The sequence below is a fragment of the Gopherus flavomarginatus genome, unplaced genomic scaffold (assembly GCF_025201925.1).
Source record: "Gopherus flavomarginatus isolate rGopFla2 unplaced genomic scaffold, rGopFla2.mat.asm U_1b, whole genome shotgun sequence".
Lineage (NCBI taxonomy): Eukaryota > Metazoa > Chordata > Testudines > Testudinidae > Gopherus > Gopherus flavomarginatus.
The window spans coordinates 216,690-224,294 of NW_026114618.1; the positions used below are offsets into that span (position 1 = coordinate 216,690).

General features: G+C 51.5%; 1 non-coding gene across 1 annotated transcript; it reads right to left on the reverse strand.

Annotated features, from left to right (window-relative positions):
- Positions 1-705: 705 nt before the first annotated feature.
- On the reverse strand, positions 706-787 carry TRNAS-ACU (transfer RNA serine (anticodon ACU)). Its single transcript has one exon. It is a non-coding gene; the product is annotated as a tRNA-Ser (tRNA).
- Between the last annotated feature and the right edge of the window lie 6,818 nt (positions 788-7,605).

A 7,605-nucleotide genomic window follows, 5' to 3' on the forward strand; every position in this document is an offset into this window, starting at 1 on the left:
AAGGTAGCTACATTCCCAAGGACTATCCCAGGAACCGTGTACAATGCAGACTTCGCCGAGATAGCACAGCAACAATGGACACTGCTTGACTCAAATCATAGCAAAGGAGCTTTCTAGAAAGTTGGAAGAAACTATGAAAGAGGGGTAGAGACATCATGACTTGGCCTCTCTCCCCCACAACTCAACAGCTGGAAACACACCTGGATGACAAAACTGATTCAGAAATCAGAAGATAATAATAATAATAATAGATTCAAACCAAAGTCCCCAAATAGCTAGTATTGGTTTTTCAGCAGAAAATTTTCAGTTTGGGGAATTTTGTTTTCCCAGTCAGACCTTGGCAAGGGAAGCAGGGAAAAAATGTTTGAGTTGCCTCCTTCAGAACAGCTTGGCCTAGACACTCTAGCTGTGGGTCACTGTCGTGGCCCTGCTGAGAACTGGGGTATTTTAATAACTTGGGGATGTTCCAGGGTGTTTGGGGAAAATTATAGGGCTGTTACCCTTTTAGATAAAAGCTAAGACATACAGGACTAGAGTTTTTTGTTTTTTTTTTTAGAAATCTGAGATTTAGACATTTTATTTAAAGCAAGGGTGTTGGAGTTTCTGGGCAGGTTTTTGTTTGCAGGAAGCAACATTGTTTGATCTGTCATTGTACCAAAGGGGAAGATGGTTGTCTATAAAGGAGAGGTGAAGACTAAATATGTCCAATGAGGATGGGATTTGAACCCATGCATGCAGAGCACCATGGATTAGTAATCCATCACCTTAACCACTTGGCCACCTCATCTTATGTGTTAGGACCTGGACAGGAGGAGAAATCTAAGGCCAACAGAGATAGGGATGCAAGTGTTTTAAATACTAAGCAGAAGCAGGGGCTGAATGAGCTCCCCCCTCACACCTAGTGACCAACTGTGGGAAAGGCTTCAGGAACAGACCGTGTTTGCACAGACACACCTACTCTGCCTAGCTATGCAGCATGATGGGGCCGCTTCCCCAAAATGACCAGTTTTGGCTGGTGGCGGGTTACAAATCACTTTAGCACTGAGTGGTATGAAATGTTTTTATCCTTCCTGCATGAGTGAAGTGCAGCAGAACATACCTAGTCGGTCCTGATGGAGGGGTAGGTGGGTGAGGAATAGTTTTTATTGGACTGCATAGAAGTGATTGAGAACGACACCCTAAACGAGTGGTCCCCAAACATTTCACACTGTGCCTTCTTATCCATGTCTGTGGCCCCTCAGAAGTCACAGTCGAAAACTGGGGCTGGGAGTGGGGCTGTTGCTTGCTGAAGAGAAGGGTGCAGACAGGGGTAAGGGGGTCAAGGCCGAGCTGGAAGTCAGGGGCCCAGGCTGAGGGTGGGGTTGGAATAGAGCTGGGACAGAGTGGGGCTGACTTGTGCTCCCTCCATGGGGGCTGGCTCAGCCCCTGAGGTGCCCCTATGAATGTTCCTCTATGTCCTCCTAGGAGTCATACCCCACATTTTGGGAACCACTGAACCCTACTCGCTAAGCAGGGGCTAGTGATGCCAAAGCCCAGGGAAAAGGAGCACAAGTGCGGGGCCCCCAGCAGTGGAACCATGCCCCCCAACACTTCTGTCTGTGGCTCCGCCCCCTTCCACACCTTCCACCCACAGCCCCATCCACTGTCACCTCTGTTCCACCCCTTCCCCCACTAGCCCCACCCTGTCACTCCTTTACCCCTCCACCACTGTGGCCCCAAGACCAGAGAAGCTCTGTTCCCCTACTGCAGCCCCCGGGCCATAGCACGGAGTGGGAGCTCCTCCAGCCCTGGGTCTGACATGGGGGAGAATTTTCCAGGGGGACCTAATTTCTCCAGGGCCCCTAGTCATGGGCCCCACTGTTCCCTGGGTGACACAAGGTTTGGGGAGGCTGAGCCCCCCCCCAAGCCTCCATTACATGCTGCCCAGGCTACCACTGCTCAGTGTGTGGCAAGTCTCACTGTGTTCTCTGCTGTTCATGCTGGGGAGACTGGCTGGCCATAGGGGTGGGGGCCCCCCGGCAGCCACCCAGGGCTCCAGGGGGTCAAAGGGCACCATGTGCCAGTGCAAAGGTGCTCACTGCTCTCCCTGCCCCAATACTCTTCCATGGTCCCTTAGAGGGTTGGGAGGAGCAAGGAGCAACACTATGTGCTCCATGCATCCTGGTCACTTTCCCCACCTGGGCTGTGCTGTGAGGGGAGCATCAGAAGCTGCTGATCTCTGCCCTCCCTTTATGCAGCCTGGCTGAGGAAAGTGACCTGGATGCAGGGAGCATGGATGAAGTCGCTTCTCGCCTCCGCAGCTCCTGAGGGTGCCCGGAGGAGCAGCATTCCAAGGAGGAGGAAGCAGCAATGCCAGCTGCTCTATGCACACAAGTCACTGTCCCAACGTGGGTGCAGGAGCGGGTGCAGGGGTTAGACGTGAAGGGAGTGCAGGACAGGGGCAACGGCTAGTGGCACAGGAAGGGAGTGTGGGAGTTAAGGGCAAAGGGGACACAGTGTAGGAGTTAGGGCATAGGAGAGGCAGGAGTTAGGGGTGAAGGAGGCGCAAGGGTTGGGAGTGCAGGAGCTGGGGGGAAAGGGGGAGGGGGATCATCCAGGGGCGATGGGGAAGTGCCTAAGTACACGTTTAGCCCAGGGCACCATTTCCCCTAATGCTGGTCCTTGATAACATTTCTTGCTGGGAGGGGGAGAGGAGAGAGATGAGGCCTTTTCTCTCTGTTTCTTTCCTCTCCATTTTCTGCTCCTTCCTTCAATTCCAGAAACCTCCCTTGTGTTTCAGACTGTGCAGTGACGCCCTCCCTACCCCGGGCCTCTGGAGCCTTTGGAGCAGAAAGATCCCAGGAGCTGAGGAGGAATCCAGGGGTGAGAAGCTGGCAGGAAGGAGTCCTAGCAGCTCTTCTGGGAACGCAGGGGAGGAATGACTCCCCCTTCTCTAGATTATCCCCATGGGGCTCTGGGGAGCAGGGAGGATTGTGTGATAAATTCCATCCAACATCCCCCTTTGATCCAAGCCGAGGGACATCTCAGCTCTTCATGATCCCCTTGGCAGCACCAAACAAGGGATGTTTTCCACTACCCAGGAGACCCAGCCAGGGACTGATGTGCTAGAAATATGTTGGGAAAGGGACTGTCTGAATTCCCAAGGCAGGGAATGAACAATCTACAGCGACATCATTACCCACAAACACACTCTAACCATGCTCCAGCCAGTAGGGAAATGGGCAGGAATTCTTGCTGTTCAGTCATGGCCACACGTACAGAGCTGCACAGCAGTGAGTGTGCTGGGGAAGCTGGTCTGAGCAAACAATTGGAAATGATCCTTTAGTGAGAACAGAACCAGAGTGTAGAAAGTCCCCTGTGTTAAGTGGTTGTGGCTGAGGGCTTAGTGAGCTGGAGTATGACACCATAGGGGTCTTTCTTTGGAGGTTTGTTTCTTGATAGCTAGGGAAGGCTGGTGTGTGGTGTCTTCATGGCTGTACTTTCAGTGATGCAGGTTTCTCTGTCCCATTGTTCCATGGGCATCCTACTAGATTGCCAGCTGCTTTTCAACTGCAGTGCGGAGACTGTTTGTGTGTGGGGAGAGACAGTGAGTGTGTTGAGGTAGGTAGAAGTGGATCATTATTATCTCTACTTGGAAGAGGGAGAAGCTAAGGTTGAGAAAGGAGAACTGACTTGTCTTAGGTCACACAGCCAGTCAGTGGCAGGGTTGGGAATAGGACCCAAGAGCCCTGATTTTGAAACTAACCATCAGATCTTGAATTTCAGACATTGAATGACCTGAGTAAAGTGCTCTCGGATGAGCTTCAGACCAGCAACAGTGTACAGTAATTATTCAGCAAGTATTTGAGGAGAACTGCAATGTTAGAGAGAATCACGAACTGCTCAGAGACCATTAATGCAGAGAAGCAGCAAAATTCATCAAACATATGACTGGTTATGACTTATTTACTAGGTCTTAAAAGAGAACAAAAAGGACCTGAGTCTCCTCCCTGTCAATAACCCCCTGCTCAGCCAATCAGGGTAGAGACTGAGGACGGGAGGCTGAGGGTTCTCACCAGAGAGCCCAAAGGATGGCCCAGGTCACTGATGGGGATCACTGCCCGAGCAGTATTTCAGCCCCACATTTTTGGGTGGACCTCCCACAGTGGAAGCTGACGAGCACTCCCCCGCAACACACACACACACACACACACACACACACACACACACACACACACACACACACACACACACGTACACCACTCCTGGTGTTCGGAGGGGAACAAGAGAAAGGACAAAAGAAGCAAGAAACAAAGAGACAGGAGGGAGGGAGGGGTGGATGGAGAAAAAGGTGAAACAAAAAGGACAAACCCTAGTGTCCCCAGTGATTCTAAGGGACAAAATCCCAGGTGCGGAATAAAATTCTGCCTCCTTAAGCTCGTGTTTTCCATGCCTAGAATTCAACTGTCACCAGATGGATCAGACTGGACAGGTTTCAAACCTCGAGGAGGCTCTTACCTTCTAAACAGTGAAATCAGGAAAAGGGAAGGAGAAAACTCGAAAGAGGTTCCTCCTGGAGCTCCCGTCTATGAACCTGAATACTCTCTCAGTCCTCAAAGAGAGACTTGAAGAAGGAGACTTGCTGAAGCAAAGCCACAGGGGTCTCTGAGGTTTCCCTGGCGCCTCGCCCCTGTCCTGCCTGGGTGATGTCAGCATCTCTCTGTGAGGTCACCACCTCCCCATCACCTTTGACCAATAGTCTGAGGTCCTGCAAAAGGCCTTTGTGATGTCACTGCCACACTCCTCCCTTGCTGTGCTAATGTCCTGCCCCTGGCCAGGCACTTTGGAGGCTTGAGGTACTCCCTGTGGATCACCCCACTCCAGGAGCGTTCGTTCTAGGAAGCAAGCCGGTAGTTTTGGATCATCTGCAAATTTTGTCACCTCACTGTTTAGCAGATTATTTATGAATATGTTGACTAGTCCTGGTCCCAGTACAGACACCACTTGTTCCCTGTTTCCATCCTGAAAACTGACCATTTAGTCCTACCCTTTGTTTCCTATCTATCTTTTAGCCAGTTATTGATCCATGTGAGGACCTTCCAGAGGTGAAAGTAAGCCAGAATGTTACAGTACGGGGTACCGGCAAGAGCTTCCCCAGGCTGATGATTTAAAGGGACCAGGGCTCCCTGCAGCAGTCGGAGCCTCGGGTCCTTTAAATAATCTCCCAAGCCCCCTTGCCGGAGTCCCAGGGAGCAAATCACTACCGTGGATGCTGCTCTCTCCCGCTTTGCCAACACAGAGCAGGGGCGGCAGAAGCTTCCACACAGTAGGGGGGGCACCATTGTCCAAACTGTGGCACCCCCATGACACCCCTTCCCTAAGGATCCCCACTCACAGCATCTCTTCCCTTGAGGCCACATCCGCAGAATGACTCTTCCTCAAGACTGCACCCTTCCCCCTCATCATTTGTCCTTACAGCAAGTGAAGAGTGGTGGGGCCATGGCCCTCTAAATTCCCTGTTCCAGCACCCCTCACACAGAGCTAAGCAGGCAGCAGCAGTGTGTGTGTGTGTGTCTGTGTGTGTGACAGACAGTGCTCTGCTGAGCTGAGCCAGTGATAGAAGGGGGGATGATGTTAGGGCTGTCCCCTGCCTCAGGACTGGTTGCTTCCAGCAGCTGTCTGAACTTAGAGACAGTGTGCCGACACACTCACTCTTCTGCAATGCACACACTGTCTCTCCCCCCGCCCCACACACATGCTCTCTACCTCACCACTTGCACACTGCAGTTGAAAAGCAGCTGGCAAACTAGTAGGATACCCATAAAACAATTGGATAGAGAAACCTGCATCATGTGATGCTGTACCAGCCCATGAGGCATTGCAAACCCTTCCCAAAGCACCTTGCAGCCAGTTGCACAGTGGGATAGCTACCCACAGTGCACTGCTCTCTGTGGTGATCCAAGAGATGCTAGCGTGGATGTGCTCTGGTGACACAGAGTGGACATGCCACAGCTGTTCAATTAAAACACTTTAACTAAAGCCGCATCACACTTCAGTGTAGGCCAATCTTGAGCCCGAGAGAAGGCCCTGCTCTATTGAAACTGAAGAACTACAAACTCCTCTGTAGTTAGAATGACTCAAACGTGCACAGGGAGACCCCAATGGATTTTTAGTCTATCACCTTTGCCACCCAGCCACAACTACTTGCTTGATAGGGGGCTCTCACTGCACTCTAGTTCTGTTCTCACTGAGTGATCAATTCCAGTTCTTTCCTCAGACCAGCTTCCACAACACACACACTGCTGTGTCGTTGTGTAAGTGTGTCCATGGCTGAACAGCAAGAATTCCTGCTCCCTTCCCTTCTGGCTGGAGCATGAGGAGAATGTGTTTGTGGTTAATGACATTGCTGTAGCTTTTTGTCCATTTCCTGCCTTGATCATTCAGACAGTCCCTTTCCCGTCATATCCCCAGCACATCAGTGATTGCAATAGCAGGGGGCAGGTTTTCTCTGGGGCACTGAGCTTTGCCAGGGGGTTGGTGGCTCCTGTCTTTCCTCACCCTGGAGAAAACTCAGCTTTTTATTCCATCCTTGATGTTTAATGGAATAACAACAGATGACCAAAGAATGAGGTGGACAGGATGGGTCTCAGGAGAGGGGGCATAGAGGTGTGGGCGATGGGCAAGGTGAGTCTCAGAGGAGGGGGCAGAGAGGTGTGGGCAGCAGGCAGACCTTAGAGTAGGGGGTGGAGAGGTGCGAGGAGGCCTTGGGAGAGGAGAGGAGTGAGCGAAAGGTGGACCAGCAGGCCTCAGCCAAAGAGCAGGGGTGAGAAGTGGCCAAATGGGAATGAGGATGGAGCACAGGTGGGGCCTCAGAGGGAGGAGAACGAGGTGGAATGGGGGGACAGCACCATGGTCTGGGCAGGGCCGCCAGAGGATTCAGGGGGCCTCAGGCAAAACAATTTCAGGGTCCCTTCCATAAAAAAGAGTTGCAATACTATAGAATACTATATTCTCTTGGGGGCCCCTGCAGGGCCTGGGGCAAATTGTCCCACCTGCCCCCCCTCTGGGTGGCCCTGCCCTCAGCCTCTCCTCGTAAGTCCTCTGCACCCAAATCATTTTTGCCCTTCCCTAGACTCTCTCCAATTTGTTTCTGTAGTGCGGGAGAGGGGGGTGAAAATTGGACGCAATGCTCCAGATGTGGCCTCACCAGTGCTGAATGGAGGGGAATAATCACTTCCCTCGATCTGCTGACAACGCTCCTACTAATCCAGCCCAATATGATCAGTTACCCATATTGAATGCAGACACAGAAATATTTAATAAATTGGTTCCTGTCCATTCAGGAGGTTATTTCCCACCTATTCATCAATAATGAAGATGCTCTAAGTGGAGGGGAGAGAGCTGTCCTGTCCCTGTAGTTAACCCATCTCCCCGAGAAGTGGTAGCTATGTCAGTGGGGGATGCTATGCTGGTGTGTGTGCAAGCTGTGGTGTCTACATGTATATATAAAGTTTAATCAAACCCTATTTTTAAAATCCCTGTGGTCTGGGAATAGAAAAGGAGCTCTCTGAGGCAGAGCCTGTCCTTCAAAATCCTTAAGATCACTGACTTGCGTATGTAAATGAT